Source organism: Lutjanus erythropterus, chromosome 6 (genome assembly GCF_056507025.1).
Source record: "Lutjanus erythropterus isolate fLutEry1 chromosome 6, fLutEry1.hap2, whole genome shotgun sequence".
Lineage (NCBI taxonomy): Eukaryota > Metazoa > Chordata > Actinopteri > Lutjaniformes > Lutjanidae > Lutjanus > Lutjanus erythropterus.
Window position 1 is genome coordinate 12,138,096 of NC_139322.1, and position 25,733 is coordinate 12,163,828.

Consider the following 25,733-nt stretch of genomic DNA (forward strand, 5'->3'; position numbering starts at 1 on the left):
TATATCTGATAAATAAAGCCGATAATACAGAGCCAAATGGCTTTCATTGACTTAACAAGCACAGCATCTACACACTCCGATACAGTGGTTGGCAGTATGCATCTTTACAAATGGCCTGACTGACAGTAAACAGTTAAGGAGAAAGAGAGGAAGAACAAGCGCAGCACACTGTTGTCTCATTCGTGACGTCAAACTGCTGCACCTGGATTGAGCCATGAAGTGTGGATTATTCATATTCTCTGTTGAACGGGTTTTTGGGGGGGAGTTTTTCCCTACCGGCAGTGAGGGTCTAAGGACAGAAGGTGTTGTAAAGCTTCCTGCAGCTAACTGTTATTTGTGATTTGGGGCTATAGTAATAAAATATGACTTGACTTGTAATTCTTTGGCTTATTCTTGAGGACTTTACTAGAAAAAGTAAATTAATATTTGAAAAGTGAGAACCGTTTTTTTGTTTTTGCTGTAATAGTGATGTCGATTAGAGTTAGAGCTATCAATATTAAATCATCCATCTTTGCTGACTACATCTTTCTTACCGTCAGGTGTTCATAAACTACAGGTTATAGGAAACTTCTTTTTAAAATAAATAAAAGTGAAATGATCAGTTATGTTATTGGTATCAGCCATGAGAAGCGGGTAATTATCAGTTATTGGCTGAAAAAAATCCACATTGTGCATCCCTAAAATCCAACCCTGGGTTTTCCAAACATACATCAGTAACCCAAAAAAATGATAAAAAGGCAAAGATTAAAGATTTCAGTGTTACATTCCTTTTTGACCATGCTTCCCAGCACATGTCCAGTCCGATCTTTCTCACCAGTGGTGGTTCCGGTCTAATTTCACTGGCCATCTGGGCTGGGGCCAGTTGTTTTGTCCGAGCAGCACATTTGACCTGGGACAAATGAGACAAAGAAAGCAACATTGTTCAAGCTTTCAAAATTTTTAGCTCACTATATTAAGTAATAATGTAGACTCTTGGAGGTGGGGGAGGTCAAACTCCCCAGTTGATGTAAGATGCAGGTGAACAAACCTTCTTTGTGTGCTCAAAAGACTGACTGGAGCTTCAGCAGGTCTGTTTGACAGTTAAAGGACAAAAACACTCTTCATCTCCCTCCCTGCAGTGTAGTGCAATGTGGGCGTGATTGACAAGAGGAAGCAGTGACGCCTCCTCTCGCCATCCGCTCTCCTTATTGGCTGGAAAGTGGAAGTCACACTCGGGGGCTCTCCCCATTATAAATTATGAACGTGAGCCGCAATATTATTTTAGAAATGGTATATTATGTATAATTTAAGACACTTCCCACGGATTTAAATATGATCCATGCAAAACTTTCACCCTCATGAGACCTGAAAAATACCAAAGAACCCCCCCCCCCACCTGCAGCTGCGGACACATCTGGCAAAGCTCCCCTAATCTCGTGTGTCAAATGCAGGGAGGGGAATTCGAAAAGTCCTTTTTTCCAAGTTGCATTAGCTCACTCGTTTCCTCGCAGCCTATTTCTGTCGTCCATTGAAAGGAAATCGCTGGGCCATCCCCCCCCGTGCACGCAGCCTGCGCTGTGCTGCGCTGTGCTGTGTGTGTGGAGCTCCCCCTTGCTGCGTGCATCGTGATCTAGTGGATGCAGAGTCTTGCAGAGAACGCAGGGTCACCTTCTGTCACTGCAAGGGGAAATACGGAGGAAATCGCAGCGCAGGCTGTCGGGCAGTGGTGCACCTCATCAGCGGCAGGCAGGCAGGCAGCATCTCTGGTAAGTCTGTGCGCGTCTGCTCCGTGTCGGTGCCACATTGCTGCACCGGGAGGAGGAGAAGCTGAGCATCCTTTTTTTAGCAAAGGGCGACGCGGGGATAAAGGAATCTGGCATCATTTCCGTCGTTTGGATCATGTCTCATCCTCTGTCTGCTCCGAGACCGAACAAGTACTGCTCATCCACTAGAATACTAAAGATTTACCTGTTAACAATTATGCATGCGTCATTTTATATGGTGTAACGTTGTTTGCATGCAAGTGTGAAGAGGACCATCTTGCATCATCTTGGATTACTATTGCAGGCTTTGCTCTCCAATGAAACAGTTTGGTTTTGCACTGTCAACCTAATGTTTCATGTATAGCATGATGCAGGGTGTTGTTTTTACTGTGCAGCTGCCTCTGTTGCCCTTCGAATCGCCAGGATGAGCAAATTTGACCTCAGTGTGCAAAGTGTACCAGCAATGCAATGTTTATCTGCTTTAAATATGCCCCCACAAGAAGATCAGCACAGAGTATAATATCAAAGATGTTGCCATGTTGCACTATAGTGGATGGAGATGGTGGTCAAGGCAGGGAAAGGATTGCCATTTTATGTGTCTTTCCTTGCGCCAAAATGCGTAAACAAGACCAGAAACGTGAAATACGTCGATCAAACATGTCGCAATCATGCCTGCTGTTTTCTTTAGGACGGGGTTTAGTGTTGCAGATTCGTTGCATATGACTCATGGATGTGTTTTTTGAGGGTTTCTCTGTGAAATGGACGCGAATGTTAATGAGAGCACTCCGCTCTGACGTTATGTAATTGGTTGTCACAGCACAGAGAGGAGCCATCATCTCTAGCGTCATTGTTTTTTTTTTTCTTTCTCTCTCTGACAAACAGAGGAGGAGCATCCTGTTTTCTACATGGGATTAGGTGCATGTGGTCTTTTAATCATTCATCAAATCTGCCTCCGAGCTGAAATGCATCCAGGCTTAAGTCAGCTGACGGAAGTGTCTCATGATAGAAACATTTACGCGTTTAACAGTGGAGATGTTGCTCGTCATGTCTTTCTTTAAAGCTACTATCCACAGAGAATGCATGGCTGATTAAAGGGCTAATGTGTGAGTTTTCAGCCCTGCAGCTCTTCATCCTCTCACGGTGACGTAGCAGCTGACAGTCAGGTCGCCGCTTGTTTTGGAGCTGTCCGCGGTGCTGAATTCACTGTTTGCCGGAGTGCGTGTCTGTCAGCAGTCAAGGTGCCCCCAAGAGAGCCTGACACGAGGCTGCAGAGAGGAGATGATGATACTGTCAGGGGGGTAATCCAATTGCATTGCGGACAGGGGGAAGTTAAAGAGTCCTGGCTATTTATTAGCAGAGTCCTCGCTCTTCACAGGTAGAGCCAAGTCAAAAGTATCACCAGGAACTCCTCCAGGCAGACTGTTTGATCAAAAAGTCCTTTTTTACAAGTCTGCTGATTTCTGTTCTTTTTTCTATCTATCTATCTATCTATCTATCTATCTATCTATCTATCTATCAGGCCTGAAGGAAAATCTGCCATTGTTCCATATTGCATTACATATATCTTGTGATAAAACAAATATTGAAGTGTGCATATTAGGTATGCAATATGTCTTTCTGCTTTAATAAGTACACTGCTGACATAGCAGGGGTTTCACAGATCAGTTGACTATCGAAATCATCAGTTGACGCTGTGCATCATTGTAGACTCATCGTTCATCTGTGATCAGCCATGTTAAATAAACAGAGTTTAAGACGTTTAGAGAAGGGAAGGTACCCACCATCCTCATCTGATTACCGTTATAACTGCAGTCACTTATCTCCAACTTAGATACGCTTGCTGGGGGTTTAGTCCAATCAGATTGCAGCTTATTTGGAAACAGCCCAGAAGATCTACCTACCTGAGAGTCAGTCATTTTGTGGAGCACAAATGCCTTATTTTCCTATCCCTTTAATGTCTTAAGATATATCTATACGTTTGGAGCAACTGATCTTTAACTGCCTAAATTTGGGCCTAGTAAGTAGACTTAGGTATCAAAACTCTGATGGCATTGAATTGATGGGCAAATTTGTAATCTTGTTTTCTTATTCTTTGATCAGAGTTTGTGATTTAATTGAAGATCTGACCAGTTTTAGACAATTTTAGTAGTCTTTATACTATTATTTAGACAGACCCCAAGAGCACGTATGAAGGCGACAGTGGTGAGGAAAAACTTCCTTATGAAGCTATACTTCCATATACCTACTTGTGTTTATGCAGCATTTAAATGAAGAAGTTCAGCCTCTTTTTTTAACAGGTTTTGTAAAAAACAAAAAACAAAAGCATTTGTATCGAGACTAAAACTCAGGTAACCTCTGTCTGCCAGTGTATTTATTTCTGAGTCTGTGTGTGCGGTCTGTGCTTGTCTGTGTCCTTGAGACGCTTGGATCCATTAATTAAATCAAAAACTATTCTACTTTGGCCTCTGAGAACCTGTATTTATTTTCCAAAGCCACAAGTATGCCATCCCTGACTTCCTGTAGTGCTTAAAGTGTGTCTGCAGTGTTGCTCATTTTTAGTTTCCACGCTTGACTTGTTTTGTTGTTGACTGTGGCGAGGCAGCGTCTTCCTGCTTAGGATTTTAATTACGATCTGCACTCATGCAGCCACTGGCTTGATCTGTGGTTATCTTTAACCATTAATAATAAACAGTAGTTGTGACATGAGTGTTATCTACCACAGGGAACACAGTGGTCATGTATAGGGAGCTTAACCCAGGAAGTGGGAAAAAAAATAGTTTTAGGCAGTTTTGCAAAATGGCTTTAGGTAGTTTTTAATCCAGCTTCTCTTCAATTTGGTTTCCTTTTGGCCGTGTCCATATTCAGTGACAGAGGATTAACAGGAGCGTGGGATTTGTGGAAAGCACTACCTTTCAAGCTATTGTCATTTGGGCGTTTGTTCTTCTACTCAGAGGTACAATATATAACATTTCTGCATTTCCTCTGTTTTATAGTTTGTTGAGTTGTGCACTTAAATAATCCCAAATGTCTCCAACAATGTTCAAGAGAAATCTGTGATTTTATTCAAGGTAACGGTGCGTTTCCAGGGTTCATCGTTTCGTCAGGTCAAGTGGATCAAAAGTAAAGTTTTGCTTGCCCCTATACAAATTGTTTTATTTATTAATCGTAATCAAATAAAAACCAAGTAGCTGGTGTCTGTTTAAAAATTGATATGCAGTGATAATCAGTTTTGTGATTACCTGACTTGCCTCAGCATTTGTGTTTCGTAGACAAGGCGAGCCCCCACAGGAGGGGTTTTCAGCTGCCATGCAGGCGAGATGCTGTCAGCTCTTGTTGTGGCACTCCAGCCACACTTTTCAGAAACTTGACATACCTTTAAAAATGACCCCATTTTATCCACCACTCTGTCAAACTTGCAGCAAACCGCTGGAATATGTAGCTGGAGTTTCGACCACATCCTCTAACACCACCCTAACTAAACTCCCGCTTCCAGGATAAATAAAATGTGCTCCAGCTTATAAACTTTGTCCCCTGCCATTTTCTCATAAGTACCTTGTAGGTACTGCTCATGTGCAACTCTCAGATGAGAAGGAAGAAAAACGCCTCGCTCTGTAGCTACTCCCATCATCAGCTCCAGAAGAAGCTGTGTTTAATTATTTTTTACTGCTTGCCCAATTCTCAACGTGACATTTCACATGCTTGAGCAATCGTTATTGTTGAGACCTTGTTTCATTTGGTCCCCTGTTGCTAATACTTTGAGAGAAACAAGGGATATGCTATGCCAGAGAGTGAGGACGGGGGTCAGTGATCGTGACTCAACGTGACATCAATGAAACTTTAAAACCTCGTCCATGAACATGATTTCTACCACGTCATGTCAGATAGATTTTCATCAGCAATGATTGTTTTAACAATGAAGAAAACAACTCCAATGATCCCACACTGCCTCACAATGTCAACAAACAACATCTTTTGTAATTGGATGTGAGAAACCATAGACATATACAGATAGACGCCGCAATTGCCTCTGGGTCATACGTCAATGATGCTGCCATTTTGGTCCAGTAAAGACTGGGCTGTAAATAAATACCGTTAATCAGGGGAGCTATTAAGCACTATTATGTTTCAATTTCTCAACCAATTTCAACTAGCCGTTTCTATATGAAGGGTTCATGATCTGTGTGGAGTAAATTAGAAAAACAAAGGTGTTTTCTGACTTTATGTAGATCACTTGAACACAACATTACTCAGTGAAATCAGATGAGAAATGTGCCTCCCCGTTTACATGTATTTGTTCATGGGCCAGTCTTGACCAGTCCATTATGGCGGCGAAGCTGACGTTTCGCAACAACAGGCCAACGCGGTCAATGCAGCGTCTACATATTATATTTCTTATGTAAGAGAGCCCTACAGCAGCAGAGGTTGCATACTGTGCATTTAATGTGACATATCTAAAATAGGCACCAGATGTCTTAAAAGTCAAGGTTGGTCATATTACATGCTTGTTAAAACTTTACTTAACACATAATCATTTTGTTTTAGATGAGATTTGTCTCACACACAAAGTTATTTCATTTCAATGAATCAAGACAATGTGAAGGCTAATATAAGAACTGGTGCAGAATATTGATTTCAGATACAAACCTGCATCGAGGTGGTGCAAAACAAGTCCCAGTTAGATCCGATTCTCGTCTCCATCGCATGGAGGATGGTGGTGTTTACTCATGTGGATGACCTTTATTGTTGTTATATTACATTGTCAGTCTTCGGTGTTTGTGGACGTACCTGAGTCATCATGCGTGAGACAGGGGGGACAATGTGTGAAATAGCAAGGCTGTTTCTTTCTTTTTTTTTTACGTTCTCTATAACGTGCTCGTTGATGAAAGGGTTAAAGGCTGCTGCTGCTCTGTTAAAGGAGGGGATAGTGGTGTCTGACAAGGTGTGAAAAAAGAGGCAATGTAAGACCAGAGACAAAGTCTGAAGGGCAGCTGGAGCGTCTCATTTCTCTCAGAGCACAGGAGGACACACACAGGGGAAGACTCTATCCTTGGTGGAAGATTTATGACATTGAAGCATCCACGACGCCTCTCGCACCACAAAAAGAGTCTCATTTTGTCTTCCTGTCTCTGTTGCTGTGTATGATTTCATACTAAAAAGGCAGTAAGATGCTTTTTATTTTATGAAATATTGATGGAATAATCAAACACTAAATGTGATATCTGATTGTGGATTTTAACATTACTAAGTCTTTTGCTGTAAGTTTATCAACAGAAGGTTGCAGTAGATAATATTTCTCAAGTCTTCTACTCAAGCAGGTGTGTTTCTTTTTGTAGAACAGTATGAACGAGGTTCAGGTTACCTGCTGCCTTTAATGCAGCGTCATTTTTAATGCAGTTACTTTGTAATTGATTTATTCAAATCTCCATTAGCTGCCACTAAAGTAGCAGCTACTCTTCCTGTGGTCTGTGATTCTTGCTAAAATGAGGATTGACATCCAGATTCTCTCAGAAAAGTCTTATTTTTTTTTCAACAAAAATGTTTATTTCTTTATTATTTATTATTTATTTATGTCTAGACAGGGATTTGAACAGAGGACGTAAACACATGACATATCAAAGTGCTGGGCTTAAACTCAAAAGTCTCTTGTGAAATACCTCAAGTCACGACTTGTTCCAAAGCAAATCAGTCAGTACGTGAATGCAGCGTGATGTGATTGCATAGTGGAGCAGGAGCAAGTGGATCATCGTCATTTAGAAATGAGACTGCATAGATGCATGAATTGAGATCTGGATTTTTTTTTATGATTTATTGTGCAGCCCTAGTCCATACACAAGCATAACATATAAAACAAGATATACATGTATATTACATGTAAAAAGCAGCAATATGTATGTGTGTGTTCCAGATAAGTAAAACATCACACATAACATCAAATCTTTTCATCGTAGTTGTTCAGCTTGGTTTATTATCATTAGGGTAATTGTTTTTTAAAACTTACCTCACTTGGTGCTTCACTGACCGTAGCTGATATTCTACATTGTAATGTTTCTATACACTGTAGATCTGCACCCTCTAAACCCTAGCATGGTCTACAACGAGCCGCAATAAACTTCCCAATGATTAGTATTACTGTTTCAAATTTTAACCCTGTAAAGTCTGACTTATCAAATCATCACCAGAAAATTTTATAATTGAAGCATTTATTAGACCTTTTGACCAAAATTTAAAAACATCCATATCATTGACATATATGCAAATTTTTTGTATCATATATGATACATCCGGCATTTATGGAATTTCAGTGATCACAATAGTTTTTAATTTTCGAAACAAATTCATTGCCTTTGGAAAATTTGACGCATTTCAGTCGCTTTGGTTCTACATTTTTATTTTATCTTTTGGTCGCCAAAAACAGTATAATCAGTGTAATCTGAACTGGTCAATAAAACCCCTGTAGCCTCTTACCTGCTAGTAATTTTTTGCAGCATCCAAGTCAGTATAACAAGAGTGAGTTGCATATATAAGAAATCTATCACTGTATTTAACATTGTGTTTCTGTTTGTAGCAGACACAATGCAGATTGCATCATGAAATTCAATAGAATAATAATTGAGGGATTCCCAGATGAATTCTCTTATGCTGGCTGTCATATTTGATAAACACATTTTCAACATGTATTTTGTTAAATAAAGTATTTAGAGGTTGTTTCAAAACAGTAAATATTTATAATGAAATATTAGCAACAATATAACTGTTATTACAACTACAACTTTGCAGAATTAGCAAAGATTTTGCTGCCAGAACTGTGCAAGTCATTACATGACAGCAGCCACTGCAGTGAACTGATAATCCACCATAGGACACAAGACACATCTCAGATTCCATACAATAGTGTTTTCATGAAAGTATTTGTATGTTGTAGAGGTCTCAGAAACTCACTTTGATTACAGTGGTTGTTGCTTGGAAGAAACTCAGGGTAAATACTGATACAGCATCAACCAAACCAGACAGAGGTTTTGTTTTGCATCAATAAAAAATGGTAAAATGCTCTCGGTGTGTGTCAATACTTTTTTAATATTTTCAGCACAATACTGCAAGAAACCGTGATAATTTTGGTGATGTGAAACTTTCACACTGTTTCATATCTATTTGTGAGTACAGGCAACGTTACAACATGACAGTGTTTGGCTGATCTGAGTCATCGTTATGTGGTTCAACCTGAGGAAGAGCACCAGTTTAATGTGTGTCAGAATCTTTTGGGCGGTTCAAAATGGAGTCCCAGTGAGCCGAGTGAGGGCATGATTCACGTAATTTGGGAAGATACTGGTATGAATGGCCAAACGTCAGCATTAGTGGGTTTTGTTTTGTGTTGTTTGGTGACAGTTGAATGTACCTGTGAATGCGGCAGCTTCAGGTCATTGCTCTGAACACTAGAGGGTGTGTTCCTCATGTTCAGAGGCAGGGAGGCAGACAGGAAAGACAGATGATAAAATGTTCCCTCTTTGACTGGAGAGTAGAGCAGTTCATCACGGAGTGTTTGCGTTGGTAGGACTGAAATTCTTGATCAGAAACTAGAGCTGCAACAAACAGTCATTTAACCAATTAACCGTCTTTAAAATGTCAGAAAATCGAGGAAAAACATCCATTAAAAATGTGCTTTGTCTGACAAGAGTCCCTTGTCATTATACCTGAAAAACAAAGAAAAGAAAGCAAATGTTCACATTTAAGGAGCTGGAAGTACATCATTTGTTGGGAAATTTGCTTAAACATCTGTTGATTAACTAATCAATCAATCTAATAATGGTTTCAAGCTACAGCCAGCTGTTAAATGATTGACAATCCGTGCGGGGAGACTGCTGATGTCTGTATCCTTCAGAGTTATGAACAGTCAGAGGAAAAACACCAGTGGCATAAACTGACCATGACTCAGCATTTTAACATGAATTTATATGCCAGAGTCTGGTGGAGGTGGCCGCTGTCAGGCATCCCATGGTGCCCACATCTCAGGTTGCTCCATTTTGATGATGGGTGGGCTGCTTCATCATGTTTTGCCTGAAATGTCAGTCCATCTATCCATCCATTATCTAAAGTGCTTATCCTGGGAGAGAGATTCAGACAACTAAAATTACTAAAAACACAGATTTATTCAAACACAAACCTAGAAAAGAGGAAAAAAAACTGGCAACCAAACAGTCACATTACACTTTTGAAGACATTAAGCCAAATTGAAGTCATTATAACCTCATCAGCTTTCTACACTTAATTTCTAGGTGTTAAAGAGAAAACAAGATGGCTGTATGATGATATGAGCGTGATGCTGAAGCTGGAGCTGCAATTAGGGATTGTTTCTATTACTGGTTCATTTGTCGATTATTTATTGGATTAAATTTCCTTCCAAACTGTTTCTTAGCTTAAACCCAAGCAGCAAATCTGTACATTTTAGAAGTTGGAATTCTTGGAATTCTTCAGTCTCAGTTTCTTTTTCTTTTGGGCAAATTTAAACATTTCAAACCAGCTTCAGTGATGGAACAATTCATGTAGAAAAAGAGCTCTGTAATCCACTGGATGATCCCAGCACAAGTGCATATGAACATGTCTGACACAGTCGTGCTATCAGGGAGCGGCAGGGTGGGTTTAGATATAGAAGCTTAAATTACATGCAGAATGCAGACATTAACTCAGGTGAAAATATCATCTCTAGATAAACAAAAATGAAGTAATAATTCTTTTCTCACACCAATTAAAAGCTTCAGACCTAAATATGTATGAGTTAATTAAGTATATCTCTGTAATTGTGGCAAGAAGCGGTGTTTGTGGTGTTGGAATACATTATATGATCAGCTATATCTAATATGCTTCCCTAATACTGGCTATAAATTATTGTTTTTAGTGGTTGGTTTTATTCGACAATAAAAAAAAAAGGCTATGCACTCTATGTACAAATGTTCAGAAATAGTCAGGGAATACAAGTAAGCTGGTTTGCAGTACTTGGAGGATTTCCTTGATGGAAGGGGGTAAAATTAGCACAAAATACAACACAACAGCCACTGAGTATAAAAATGTGCGAGTCTTAGGATACAAGAACTATTATGACCGGCCTTTTTTCTGAAGTTTATTTTTGATTGTCTTTAGAATACCATCATAGTCACAGCACAACAGGCACTAGAGCAACAGTCAGTGCTTTCAAAGTCCAGAAATGTTGAAATCCTGGCCAGAAAACGTATCCTGTGGTTAATTTTTGCAAGTAGATTATCCCTTCAAAGCCATGTCCTCTCCAGATAAATGGTTATCCAATGTCCTGTGCATCCAAGGTAATTAACTGAGAATTTCTCTGCTGTTGTGGTATCCTCAGCCATGATTTTAAAGCCTTCAGACGTATTTAAAGTCACGTATAGAGCCAAATAAAATATTCAGCTTTGCTGAGATGAGGGGATAGCTTAGGTTTAGGTTGTTTAAGGTTTTGTAGTGTGGGTGAGCGGTTTGTGTTGAAGTCTCTGCGTGGGCTGCATACCATTAAAATGTGGTATGTGTTAGTGATTGCAGAAAGTTACACTTCTTAAAATGAGTGCTGAATGTGTATATTATTATATACTGCTGTCACATATTGCTCAAAATCCAAGAATCATTGCAGAATTCACACCAAAACTGTTGTTCTTTCACTCATTTAGACCATACAGTGCATAATTAGCTTACTTTAGCATTATAACTCTGCCAAAATGAATGATGTTATTATTAAAACAGCTGGTGTATTAATGCATAACTAACTATAGAGAAACTGAGGAGGCTGAGGTTCTTAAATCTTTTACTTCCCACAGTGTCAGAGTTTACTAATTGTGATAGTTCAAAATGAAATTCAGCTAATCTCTTAATATCTTTGCCTCTGTAAAGATAATTAGTGTTTTGACACGTTGTTTCAAATGTGTTGGGCCGATTTCCATTTATATTCCCATTAAGAGCAATTTAGCAGCACTTAAACTTGCTGTTACTCGATGCTCAAAGCACTGACCCCCAGCATCTCATGTTTGTCTTTGCACAGGTGATCTCCTGCAGGGGACCAACAGCTCTCTCTGAGGTGTATGGAAACCTGACCTCCCATTGGTGGAGAAGGTGAGTTGTGCCCGTTTGTGCTCTCGGTTCTCCAAATTCCTACTGTTTGCTTGATCATTGAACATTTCGCGTGTAATCCAGAGGGACTATACCAGGCTTTTTACAGATCTTTTGTATAATTTATAATGTTAAACAGACTACTTGGGGTAATTAATACCTCTTTGTCAATGCTGTTAATATTTCATGAGGGTGTTCCAGTCTGTCCGAGGGCTAAGTGGAGGTCATCTGCGCGTCTTATTTGAGACTTTTATACTGAATTGTCTTTTATGTGGTCTCCTCTGTGCATGGGTGTGTCCTGCATGATTAACATGACATATAGGATTACAGTGCTGCTGTGAGTTTGCATTTCAGCTTTCTAGTAGCTACAGTCGATTATATCCACTGATCTGTGGTCTCTTTTCATAGTATTGAAGCCCATTTTTGCCAGTGTGATGAAAAAAAAGATAATTATAAGTCATTAAAATGAGAAACTTTATCAAAATAATTACTTTACTTAAACGTCGGCTCATTATTTTGTGATAACTCATTAAATTTAAGATATTGATATTATTATTTGCAGATATTAAGTCACTATTTTCAGATACTAAGTCATTATTTTGAGATAATGAGTCATTATTTTCTCATTATAATGACTTACAGTATCTTTTTTTCCATCACATTGGCTGAAATGTGCTTCAACGGAGTAGCAATAACATTTTTATTCTCTTAATTATTCACCCTTTTAGTTGTATTTGTATTTGTTCATTGTTTTTCAAGGCGATTATCTCAGAATCTCCTTGTGTTACCTCACTAAGAGAAGCTCCATCTGTCTCGCTGGGAAGAATGATAACTCAGGAGTGATTATTGATTTCCCTGTTTGATCTCTTTGTTTTGTGGGCATTATGACAGAACCTCGCTGCAGCAGGAGGGTTAAGCAGCTGTCTGATGAGCACAGACTGTTGTTTGTATGTGCAAGAAGGCTCATCAGAACATGATGGCCCAGTTCAGCGAGGCTTCTCCTGGGATCCTGTACAGTTTGGACTGGGAGAGGAAGCTGGGTCAGAGGAATTAAGCCTCTGTGTTTATAGTTTAGGTAAAGAAAGTATGAGCAAAGGTTTAGCAGCAACGCCAGATCCCACAAAGAAAATAATATCACCAGCAGCAATATTTTATACCAGTTAGTGGTGTCAAACATATGGCCCAACAACCGGAACTGATCCGCCACTTTGTTTATTGGTGTTTTACACACAAGTTGACAATACAGAAATATCATAACAGTCTGGTCATGTTTCGCACTTCATCTTTCAAGTCGGTGTGAAAAAAGACACAAATAATCTTATTCGGGGGTAAGAGGGAAGATAATTTCTCTGCAAAGGCCCCCACATCTTTCTGAATTTCTTGGAAGAGCCCTTCAGTGTATATTGGATTTTTTCAAGCTGTAAAGTACTGAAAATTTCCTCTGTCCACAGAGTGTGGGAAGGCAGTATTGGTGATTTCCACCTCATTGATGTAAGGCATCTGGCCAATAAAGTTGCAAAAGCTATTAGATCTTGCTCAGAGCTTAGGCAAAGGCAACTGAGAGATGCCAGAGTTAGCAGTGATGGCATTACAGGGGGTGTGGAGAGGGCAGGGACTATTGCATATTCATGAACCCTTCAACACTAAGCGAAGCCAAGGTGTAGAGCTCTCTGTAACCATTACTTCTTGCAGAAGATGGACTTAAATGACATTTCTTCCCAGAGAGGTGGTCAGTATTGTCATAAATTTTGAAGAGCCTAACCTTGGTGATTTCAGTGAATCAACCCACGTCCGGCGCAGATAGATGACGTATGCACACGTTTAAGAATACTCTCCCAAAGCTTGTCAGAAATCCCCTCCCCCTGTTCCTCCTCCCAAAGACCCTTTAGAGATTTCAGAGAGGCTGATGATAACATCTGATGTAATAATGATGAAGGCTGCTGATAACTTGCTGCAAATGTCAAGGTAAACAACATTGTCAAGGCTTTGGTGTATGAATCTGGTAATTCGATATGTTAATTTGATGCCAAATGAAACCTTTTGACTATTAAGATATGCAGGCAGTGTTTAAATGCCAGTAATTTATTAACAAATATATGATGACAGGTTTAAATGCTGCTGATGGAGAACAAAGTAAGCTAAGTAAGTAATGAGATCTGAGGCTTAACAGTACAGTTAAATGTTGGCTCACTATTTGCCAAGCAACAGGTCACTGTGGCCCTTTTTATCTAATGCATTGTAACAGCTTATTAATGATTTATAAAGTCTCTACACCCTAATTAATAACCTAGCCATAAACCATTAATAAATAATTCATAAGGGTGGTCTTATGGTAAAGTGGTGTCCTAATAGCTGTGCTGTTCTAATTAGAGTCGAAGGCCCTCAGTTGGATCCTCGATTACAGATCCCACGTGCTTACATGCAGACTGCGTGACACAAAACTGTCATGTGTTGGCTACTGTTCATGCAGGACCTGCTGGTGGAAAAAAGTCTTTGTCAAAAAGGAGAAAAGTGGACACAGAGTGTTTGGTTTTCTAAGGAACATGGAGGATTTACCTCACAGAGGTAAATATGAAGCCAGTGAGCTTGGTGTGTTCCCACCACCTTTAAGTGCTCAAGCAATGTAATAGTCGGCGCCACTATGAGACTCATCATGGCAAAAAAAAAGAAAAAAAAGGAAAGAACTTGCAAAGAAAACTGAGAACAGAAAAGATAAATTAATTGTTGGCAGGTTTGAGGAAACGGCAGTCTGCAGCCGACAGATCAGTGATGCAGCTGTGAAAGCTAGCTACCTTATTGCTAACGTAATGGCATCAGCGTCAAAGTCAGAGGCTCCTCTGAGGGTGAGTTTGTGAGGACGTGCGTGCTGAAGGCTGCAGAGTCATGAATTTGACACCTCTCCCAGTCTCGTCCCTCCAGACATCATTTTCTACTTTCTGGCCTCTACAATTACATCACCTTCCTCCACAAATTCACCACTGATACCATGTTGCATCTTTGATTTGCAGAAATGCCTCCATTCTTTAGTTTTTTAGAAAACATTTGACCAGAGCTGAAATGACTAATCCATTATTAAATTAATCACCAACTGTTCTGATAATCAGTTGATTGGTTTGAGTAATTTTTTGAGGAAAAAAAGACAAGATTCCCTGATTCCACCCTCTTAGATGTAAACATTTTCTGCTTTCTTTAGTTCTCTGTGACAGTAAACTGAATATCTTTGGATTATGGACAAACAAGACATTTGAGGATGTCATATTGGCCTTGTTGACATTTTTCACCATTTTCTGATAACTAATTGATTAATCAAGAAAATAATCAACAAATTAATTGACAAACATCTATGAAAGCCAGAGCTTTTTAAGGTGTTTTTCAAGGTGTTTTGGCGTAGGTCGTGATTATTTTAAAGTAAAGTCATAAATTAAGAAGCCAGTCTTTAGGGTGACACTACATTACATCTGTAATAAAACAACTGCAAAAAAAAAAAACATCTCCATCGGGGGAAAGGAAGTGGAATTTATGTGTTACAATCTAGAGTTGTGGTTGCGCAATAGCCAGTAATAATTTTCAAAGAGCCAGTAATCAAATAAAACATTTCATTAAATTGATTTGTTATCTGCACTCAGCAGCACCTGCTGCATGGTCTAAAATAAGAATGTGGGAAGTAGGATGGTGATTTTCTAATTTCTTAAAATCAGATTTAGAGTTGATCAGCGCTGCGTCCTCGTGCCAGCTGGGGTGGACGCCCAGGCTGTGTGGCTTGTTTATGCCTTCAGGCTGGTTATCTAATTCGTCCATACAAACATTTACACCAGACTTATTTATCTTCCTTCCTTCTTGATTTAACCACCACCAGCACTAGTTTGGCTCATGACGATTAGACATATTAGACATATGTTTCACAGTATGATATGGAAACATGTTACACAGATTTTTTAATGAGTTCAACTTGCTGCAGTTTTCCTTTGTTAAAGCTGACCAGATTTTTGCTTTTAAGTCTCTAGTTTTTGCTTTCAAGTGCTGAGTTTATGTCTTCATGCAGTCAGATTGTCTGTTTGCTATGAATTGACTCTCACCGTAAACAAGTTGCAAGTCCAAGCTCTTGATTTTTGTAACTCAGGTGTGGTTTGAGTCTCGGTGTACAGCCCTGTCTCTGGGCACACACACACACACACACACACACACACACACACACACACACAGTGGACTCAGTCAGTCACTCTGCCTGAATGGCCTCTGGGTATTAGAGGTGGGTATAAATAGGGATGTAAGATGATTATAGTCTGGACATTCACTTGGCGTATCTCTGGGCAAACTGGTGTTGTTGCCTGTTTTCTCCTCTCAGGTTCCTGTTATTATATTTAACTGCACGAAGGAGCATATTGACTGTGTCCAACACACCAATTTACTTTTTTATATATTGGTGTGTTAGTGGCCGATGCCTCAGGCTTGTGTTGGTGGTCAGTATTTAAGAAATATGCGATCTTCCATCCGTAGCCATGTTAGTGTTGTGGTTCTACGGATGGCGGTGTTGGTCGGTTGTTCATGAAAACATTAATTCATTCGTCTGAATTTTTTAAGTATGACATCATTACCAGTTCTGACTTAGAACTGGAGTTGCACAGTGGCTGCCCAGTTATACTCTGTATGATTGTGTGATTACAGTAAAGTCGGCCTTTACCTTTTATCAGGTCAAAATATCAGTTTGCATTTTTTATGTGACCTGCAAAACTAATGACATTCCCTTCAGACTCAGCTGTACTTTGTTTTAAAGGTCCAGTGTGTAAGATTTACGCAGATTTATTGGCCGAATATTGCAGAAATGGGATATAATGTTCCTTAGTATGTTTTCATTAGTGTGTATATATATATATATATATATATATATATATATATATATATATATATATATATATATAATTCAAGGAGTGTAAGCATTAGCATTAGCTCACATTAGCCAGCAACATTTATGAAAACTGCCAGTGAGAGTGATCATTTTAGCTGGTCGTCAGCTGGAAATGAGAAGCTGCTTTTGTTTACTTCACTGTGAAATTGAAGACTTCCATGTTCCAACAATTACTCCTAATTTCGATGTTAAATCTGCCACTGTTGTACAGAGAGAAGAGTGTCACATCAGGACTGATATCATCCAACAAGCCTTTTATTTGATCGCGTCTGGCAGAAAATCACACAAAATGTTTTCGGCCATCCAGCCTGTATCTGTGTGTGCCACCGTTATCACTGTAAACAGCGTCGGTGCTTAGCGAAGGCTCAGTTGCATATTTCAACCAACTCGCCTGCCAAGCGTGTAGGAGAAAATATGATGGCCGTGAAACTAATGCAAAAATGCAAAAGGCTGTATATAGAGCCAGTGTTGGGTTTGTCTGTTCTGTGCTACTGTGTGGCATGGCAGTGCATCATGGCGGACTCAAGAGAGAAGAGGACCCACGGTCTTTGTAGATAAAACCTGCTCATCCTAAAGAAACAAAGAAACAACAGTTTTTATTTTCAGGTGATTGTACACTAATGAAACATTTATTTTAATATTATATTCTGTTTCTGCCAGCAGATCCTCCTATATCTCCTATATGTTACACACTTAACCTTTAAATATGAGATGTACATCCCTTTTTAGTTGAAATAATCTGTAGCACTCTCTCCTCTTCAATAACTCCACCTCCCACTCTCTGCAGACCTCATAAATTCACATACACACATGTACGGGTGGTGTGTTTGAAGGCAGCCCATCAGTATTCAGAGCAGCATCAGGCAGCTAAACGTTAAGAAAGCGGAAAGCCTGTGTGTTTGAAGAGCTACATTCTCAGATTGACTATCGCCTTGTTCATTTACTCCCTCCCTTCCTCTGCTGCTGTCTCAGTCTGCCTGGACGTCAGGAAAAACTGGACTGGAACCGTCCTCTCTGCTCCATCTCACATCCACCGCTGCATGTCTGCAGTTCATTCCTTCATCACCAGCCATCACAATATGTCTGTCTCCTCCTCCTCCTCCTCCTCCTCCTCTGCTTCTCTCTGCCTCTCTGGTCCGTCTCTCTCTCTCTCTCTGCCCTCCCCCGGCCGTTTTTCCCCTGTCTTCACCACGCTGTCACCAGGAGGCTTGTGGCAAGAGGCTTGATAGTTACATAACCACTGCAGCAGCGCTCGGGACGCTGTGTTAAATCACAACTCAGTCGCAAAGTGTGTGTGTGTGTGTACATGAATGTGTGTGTTCATAGGTGGTGCCTATTGTGAAATGTATGTTTCCGCTTAACAGCCAATTTGAGGACGGTTCCAGGCAGCATCCATTCAATAGTCTTTTCCTGTCTCCCTGACTGTCTCTCTGTCCCTCTGATTGTTTAGAGCTGTCTGGCATCTCTCACTGTTTATCTGTTCTTGAAAAAGATTTTTGGTACACTGTATATCTTCCCAGTGTCTGGCATGGATGATTCAATGGGGCAGCTACATTTGCATAAGTGGACGTAGCAGCAGGCCCATAGCCTTCCCACTGTATTCACATTACTCATATTCACATTAAGAAACACAAGAGTCTCCCAGACAGTTTTACAGCTTGGTAGTACATTTCCAACAGCCTTATTTCAACTTTATTAACATTTTGTAGGAGGCGGCTTTTAATGCCTTTATTTTGATAGGACAGCTGAAGTGAGGACAGGAAAAAGAGAAAGAGAGAGAGAGGTAGTCGGGGAAAACGACATACAGCCTTCAACTGAGCAACCAGGCCTCCTTATTTCAACTTTATTTCTTTTATCATTTTCATATGCTGAATGTATCTTGAACAGGACAGTCTGCAGCTGTGTTAGTGGCTTCATGAGGTTGTTCTTAGGCACAGAAGTGCTTTGAGCTACCTGCTAACATTAGCATGCAAACATGCTCACAATGACAGTGCAGCTTACTTATAAATAATGATACAGTACGGTACAATACATTACATTTTAAAAGCTATTGTCATTTTAAAGTAATGGGTTACTTTACAATATAAGTGTCTTTGTAGAGTATTGCATTTCACTACTTTTGTGTTACTTTCACCAAAATAAACATAGGAGTATGTCTTGGCATTATAAAAATGGAAGAAGGTCATGTTTTTTCATAGCCGTATGCCCACAGATGCCTCTATGTTGCATCACTTAGGGTAAAAAGACCTTTCAATCATTCCTGTCCTCCTCGTGTGTGCAGCTCCGCGCAGGCTCACATCTTAGCTGTGACTCCCGGCCACAATCTGACACGTTTGTTTATGCTTTAATTCTGTTTTTGCAACAATACATGCATAGACACAAGGTTGACGCCTAATAAAAAGGCACTGGATAAATATATTTATCCACATTGCAGCTTAGACGGAGCAGGGTGCTACTCTCTGGCTCTGCTTCTGCATATAATGTAGGTAAATATCATAGTGACGTCCACATTCCCATCAGGCCTAGGACTGAGTAGTTTGATAAGTCCATTGTTTTATGTTCAAAAATGCAAATGTTACTTTGTGTTTGCAGTGTGTCCACTCAGAACATGATGGTTTAGAGGGTCATTGCCATGTTTTACTGGTTTATAGCCATTAGTGAGTAGGGATGTTCCTGGCGACTAATTTCCCTGTCAATTAAAAGCAAAACTTAATTTAGACTAGTCGACTAGTCTAACAGTAAGAAAAACACTCAGAGAGCAGTTAAAATTAGGCAGAATTTATTAGCTGATCATGTTAAACAATGTCTGAAAAATACTGTGTGTATTAAGAGCCATTTGAATCACTGTCTACAATCAGTATCCATGAACATTCAGAATATTTTCAACAACTTACTGGGCCTAATCACTTCAGACACAATCACAACTGTGCAACAAGAGGCAGTTCAACAGATTTTCAATGGACATAAATGCCTTTATATACACAGCTGCAAATGAATGGAGTAAACTTTCATTATCTCCGAAACTCATTAAAGCAGAGAGAAATGTTGAATAGGCAATAAAGAACTCGCCAGCAAATAGTCTTTTGGAATAGAGACCTTGCACAAATTAACTCTCTGTTGCCCTCTTATGCCTTTTATGTGATCAAATGCATATTGTATTGACTTGACATCTTCAGATCTTCAGAGGCTGTAGTGGTGTAACTGATCCAAAATGTATTTAACAGTTTCTTTAAAGCTCAAACTACAACTTCAGCCCTTCATTAGCAGGCAGGCAGTGAGATTTTAAGGCTCTCTGATTGGTTGTGTGTCACTGCAATTCTACTTGGGATTTGTAATTTTGTCATCTGATGTATTCATGTGCTCAGTCGCGTCAGTGAAGTAGTTTTTTTTTTTTCTTTGCTGGTACTTCTGATGGTTTCTTCCACATCCAAGAGTTGGAAAAGCTCCAGCAGCCAGTAACTTAACTTTTCCCAAGCTGGTAGTAAATATAACTTCCACGTCTGGATCCCTGGACAGCTGATACCTTGTTATGACACCTCCGTCTTCACCACTGAGTAGAAACTTTTCAAGTAGGCTGTATAATACAATGATAAATACTAGTTCTGTCTTTCACTGCGACCCAAACCCTTCTTTGACTGGATTGGACGAGCACACGCCACCCACTGGGCTGTCACTGGTGTCTGCTTCTGACAGCTGTTTTGGAAATGTTGTCAAGCTTCTCGTATGAATGGAAATGCTCTAAATAAACTTGAAAAGGCTGCGTAACTATAGAGTCATGCTTCAACTAATGTCTACACAGTGTCTAGTTTGTAGTGATAGTTGTAAACAAGGTTAGAGAGACAGTGAGTCATGTCATCATGACTGCAGCTCATTGATTGATCTCGCCGAGGAGCTCATTAAATTCTTAGTAGATGTTTTTACAGCCTCTTAGTTAAAGCAGGTGTGACTACTGTTAAATTATATACTTAGATTGTGTTTCAGATGTGTTGCAGTATCGAACTCTACAGGAGCATAATAACCGCCAAGAGAGAATCTTTCTCGTGCAAGAAGAGAATCGAGGTTACGAAAAGGTCAGATGGAGGCAATATGAGAGAGAGAGACGACATGCAGAGGAGAGAGAGACAGAACAGAGAAGACAGAAACTGTTTGATCACTCTGTGTCTCAAGAGTAACACAGAGTTAATAAGTCAGGCTCACTTTAGTTTAAGCTCAGTATTTTAGTTTTTAGCTTAGTTAGCTGCGTGACTCCACAGAGGTTCAGTCGGTCCAGACTCATGTAGTGCAAGAACAACGTCACCACAGGACACAAATAACGGAAGTATTGTCAGCAAAAAATACAAAATAAAATAAATCATAGAGTAGACGAGTTTGGCATTATTATCGCACACTCTAATTATTAAGAAATGTATGATTGTGAAACTGTGTTGTCACACTGATACACCAGTATGGGATTAGATTGTTCAATGACTCTTATTTCTGTATTTCTATGTTTCTGCATTACAGAATCACAGACAATCAAACTTTTCTTGACTTAAATCGGCACAGTGTTGCTACTCTGCCTTTGTTTACAATATCACAGTATATTCATCACACTTACTGTGCACACGCATCACTGTTAGTCTTTCCTGAGTCATTGAGCAAAATCAATGTATTTCATGGCAATGCAAAACTGTTGAATGCATTGCCATAAAATTAGTTACATTTATGTTCCCCAGAGAATAAAGGCTGCTGATTTGGTGACCCCCTGACTTTACCTCGAGCACCTCCAGCAGGTTGACATTTTTGTTTTTGATGAAATGTCTCAACAGCTGTAGGATGTACTGTATTTCTAGGAAATTTGGTGCAGATAAATGTCCCCCATTGGGTGAATAGTAATGACCTTGGTGATCTTTTAACTTTCTAACTGATCTTGCATCATCATTGGGTCAAATTTTTAATTTGTCCAACACTTTAATTTATGACCAAACTGCATAATGAATGACATTCCTGTCAGGCTCAACTAGACTGTACTGTAAGAAGCATGTTGTGTCATTATGAGCATGTTGACATACTGTTTAACATTTAGCTCAAAGCACTTCTATGTCTAATTACAGCTTCACAGAACCACTAGCATGACTGCAGCCTACTGTTCAGTGATCACTCCTGAATTGAGTGCACAGGTTGGCTGTTTTTATTCTTATTATATTTTGCATTGAATGAGGCCCATTCATGCCTGCAGAGCTCTCTTTTCATCTCTCTCAGCCAAAGGCCTTAAACCAAAGTCAGTGTTATGATTTTCTTTCCATTTTTGCTTTTATTATGTGATTGGCAATGACATCGGCTAAGGAGGTTATGTTTTTGGTGTTGCTTCTTTGTCTGTTTGTCAGCAAGATTATGGAAAAACAACAGCCTCGAGTTTCACAAAACTTGGCGAAAGGGTGCAGCACTGGACAAGGAAGAGCCCATTAAATTTTGGAGCAGATCCGAATCACAGTGTGGATACACAAATTATTCTTCACTTCCTTTTACATTGTGAGACAGGACATTTGGCCTTGGCAGAGGTCTGTGCTCTCAGAGAGCCCTTCTTCTTAATGGTAGTATTATTATTCTGCCCTGGCAACTGTTACATGCTCAGATCTCCTGGTCGGAGACAAGATTTGTCCTCTTTCTTCCTTGTAAGATTTGCCTTTTTATTGTCTTTTCTGAGAGTCATTTAATGACCAGTTAGGCTCTTTAAAAGAAATTTTATTACTTTGATAAACTACATAAGAAACAGTCAGTTGGCAACGTGTATTCTTGTACAGTGCCAGACCGTTACCTCATCTGACTGGTGACATTGGATGGTACTTGTATCAAACCAGATATTGGGGATTAAACCAGAGTACACACTGTGTTATGAGCTGTCAGATGACAAGCAGCGTGGTGTGTCAGCATCCACACTGTTCAGTCCCCACCAGCTCCAAATGACCTGTAGCAGACCATGACCTCTGATCTCCCTGTGGGGACAGGGGAAGAGAAAGAGAACATTTTCCTACAGAAATCAATCTAGATTAATGACGCTGGTGTTTTGTTTTGTTTTGTTACATCCCAGCACTGATGAATTATTGTTGTTGTGTGGTCTGTTGTTCAGGCAGACGAACAGTAACACACCTGGCTGACTCACACAGTTACACAAAATAGATATTGATAAAAAATGAAAGAACAGGAGAGGACTCCCCCCCTCCTTCCAAACAATGATGCAGAAACTTGATTCTTGTGCAGCGACCCAGAGCACCTCTGGAGACTTTCATGATCAGATAGCTGAGTCATCCTGCGCTTGTTTGCCTGAAATCATGACACACACAGATACACACACACACACACACACACACAGTTAGTCTGCACAGGCAGAGGCCTGCATGGATTGGGTTGCTATGTTACAATATCAGGCAGTTGTAATCGAATATAGATCTGAATGAAATGTGTGTTTGATTAGTAGCTGCTCTGTTGTTATGAAGACATGTTTATTTTTCAGAGAGGCAGATTAAAAGTGACATCTTGCTACAGGTTATAAGAATCACGTCACTTGATCTCAGTGGGATCATGTAGCTGAGTGAGTCCCACTCTCATCCATTAACGTAGGTACTTGTACACTTAAGTATTTCCATTTCGCGCTTTCAGACTGTATGTAGGTTACCAACTGTTCTGGTGTATAATCTTTTCCAAAAGGCCCCTTTTCATGATGTCAGTGCTGTTAGCAGTTCCACCCAATAGACATTTCTCCTCTAAACTCACACGGTTTGAGGCCCAAAGAGGTAAAAAGAAAAAGAAACCTCTTTTTGTCCTGCCTCATTAATCATCATCTCATCTCTCGACCCCTCAGATTTATCGGCTGACCGTCACCTCAACCTGCCGCTCAGACATTAATGCATCAGTATTAATAATAATGTTATTATATTATATCAATCATAGGGGCAAATCTTCTGTGGAACCAGGACTTTTAGGATTTTAGTAGTAGGATTTTAAATGCAGAAATGTTTACTCATAGTGTATTTTTACACTGTGCCATTGGTACTTTTACTTAATTAAAGGATCTGAGTACTTCTTCTACCACTGCATGTATGATAGCAAGTTTTGTCTCTCACATATGATGCTGAGCATTTAGATTTGCTGACATTCACAGTCCCAGACTCTTTCATCCAGCACCACCAGCAGGTCAAAGTTTTCACTTTATCCAGTAAAATATCTTGACATCTAATTTATTGACTGGCAAACTGTCTGTCCCTTCAGTCATGATCCTTGGAGGATGAATCCTTTGACTTTGGTGATCTCCTGACTGTTCCACTAGCACCGCCAGATTGACATTTTTGTTTTATAGATTAATGCATAGTAGTCATGCACATCCAGATGCTATATAAGGCAGGTGCATGATACCATATAGACTATCTTTTCAAAGAAAATTGAAATGACAGTTGTCAAGTGGTCCAATAATATGTTGATCTTCACAAAGCAAGACTCGATAGTCTAACAACATCATAGCTGTCAAACTGAATCATAATCTTAAAAATTGAAAGTCACGTTGGATCATGGATTTGGAGAATTGTAACATCCCTATTAGTTCATTCATTCATTAGTTTTCATTGCCACCATCAGGTTAAAAATTTTACTTTACCAGTACCTCAGTTCATGACAAAACGCTTGCAAAACTAAAGACATTCCCATCAGCTGCAGCTGTAATTTGTGTTCAGTTGAAATTAGCAAATGTTAGTATGCTAACATACTCATAAAGAACTAATTTTCCTGAGGGGACATTAAAGTACATTTTATCTTGTCTAAACTAAAATGTGTTAGCATTTAGCTCAAAGCACCACTGTGCCTAAGTTTCCCCTCGCAGAGTCACTAGCATGGCTGCAGACTTCTTGTTTACAGTGAGCATTTCTTTGAAGATAAATGTGCCTCCCATGTTGTTTCCACATGGGAAGCAGTTGTATCACTCTTATCGTTGCTCATATCAGACTGTTTGTTTTCTCCTTGTTCATCACATTGGTCCTTAACAAATAACAAAAGAGCACTCTACAGTTGTTTCAGGGGCTTTCCTTTGTTGTCTGGGCTAATAGTTAGCTGCTGGATGAGAGAGAGAGAAGATGAGGGCGGTTGTTTCCTAAACTCTGTTGCAGACTCCCCGTCTGGATCAACACGTCAGCTCACATTTGACTCTCCTGCTCCATGCTCCACCGAGCAGGAGGCCTCCCTGCACTACACGTTCAGCTTATAAACATAACACAACACCACCTCACCCTCACTGATACTCCGTCACTTCCCCTCTACCTCCATCTCCACTCCTCTGCCTCTTTTTATTTAGCTCTGATTACTGCATCTTGTTTGAATGCGTCTTCAGTCCTCTGTCCCTCTGTCTCTTTTGGTTCATTCACCTCTCACAAGTTCCCCTCTTGTGTGTGTCGGTGCATGTCCATGCTTGGAGGACGTCCCACAGAGTCCACTGTGAGATGGACAGCTGACACTGCGTCACTGAACCAGCCTTCTTGTTCCTGTCTAAAGCATGGGTCACATGGCTGGCTTAATGACGGCCTCAGCTGTTATGGCGTGTGTGAAGTCTGCGCAAGGCAGCTCTGTCTCCTGGCAACATCCAACGGCCTGTTTATTCCACGCCGCACCGTGAGATGAATCACATCTCTGTCCTGATGTGTTCAGCTGGCCCCCGTGGGTCTCTCTATTCCGCTTGGGAACAGCCTGGTTGTCTGACCAGCTCCATCCTACACCCTGAGCTTGCTGCACCTTCTTCCAGCCTCTGTCGTCCCATCGCATCCCTCCCTGCATCTACCTCAATCTTCATCTCACCTTCTCTTCTCCTCCCTGCCACTGTTTCTCTCTGTCACTCTCTCCTTGCTCATGTCTCAATGAAAGACCTCCCACTGTCTCTCCTTGAGTGTCCTTTTAGTCAGTCAGTACAAGAGGAAGACATGCAACGTGTATCAAACAGAATCCACTGACAACCAGAATGC

General features: G+C 40.2%; 1 protein-coding gene across 3 annotated transcripts in view; it reads left to right on the top strand.

Annotated features, from left to right (window-relative positions):
* pacsin1a (protein kinase C and casein kinase substrate in neurons 1a) overlaps nucleotides 1–25,733 on the top strand; it is a 60,442-nt gene that overhangs the window by 6,406 nt on the left and 28,303 nt on the right. The window contains exons 1-2 of one of the 3 annotated variants that reach the window (XM_084720624.1): nucleotides 1,562–1,745; nucleotides 11,779–11,849. The gene's annotated coding sequence lies outside the window, so the exon portion shown is untranslated. Of the gene's footprint in view, nucleotides 1–1,561; nucleotides 1,746–1,781; nucleotides 1,914–11,778; nucleotides 11,850–25,733 lie in introns of those variants that run through there. The other 2 variants (XM_084720625.1, XM_084720626.1) reach the window with 2 other exon arrangements.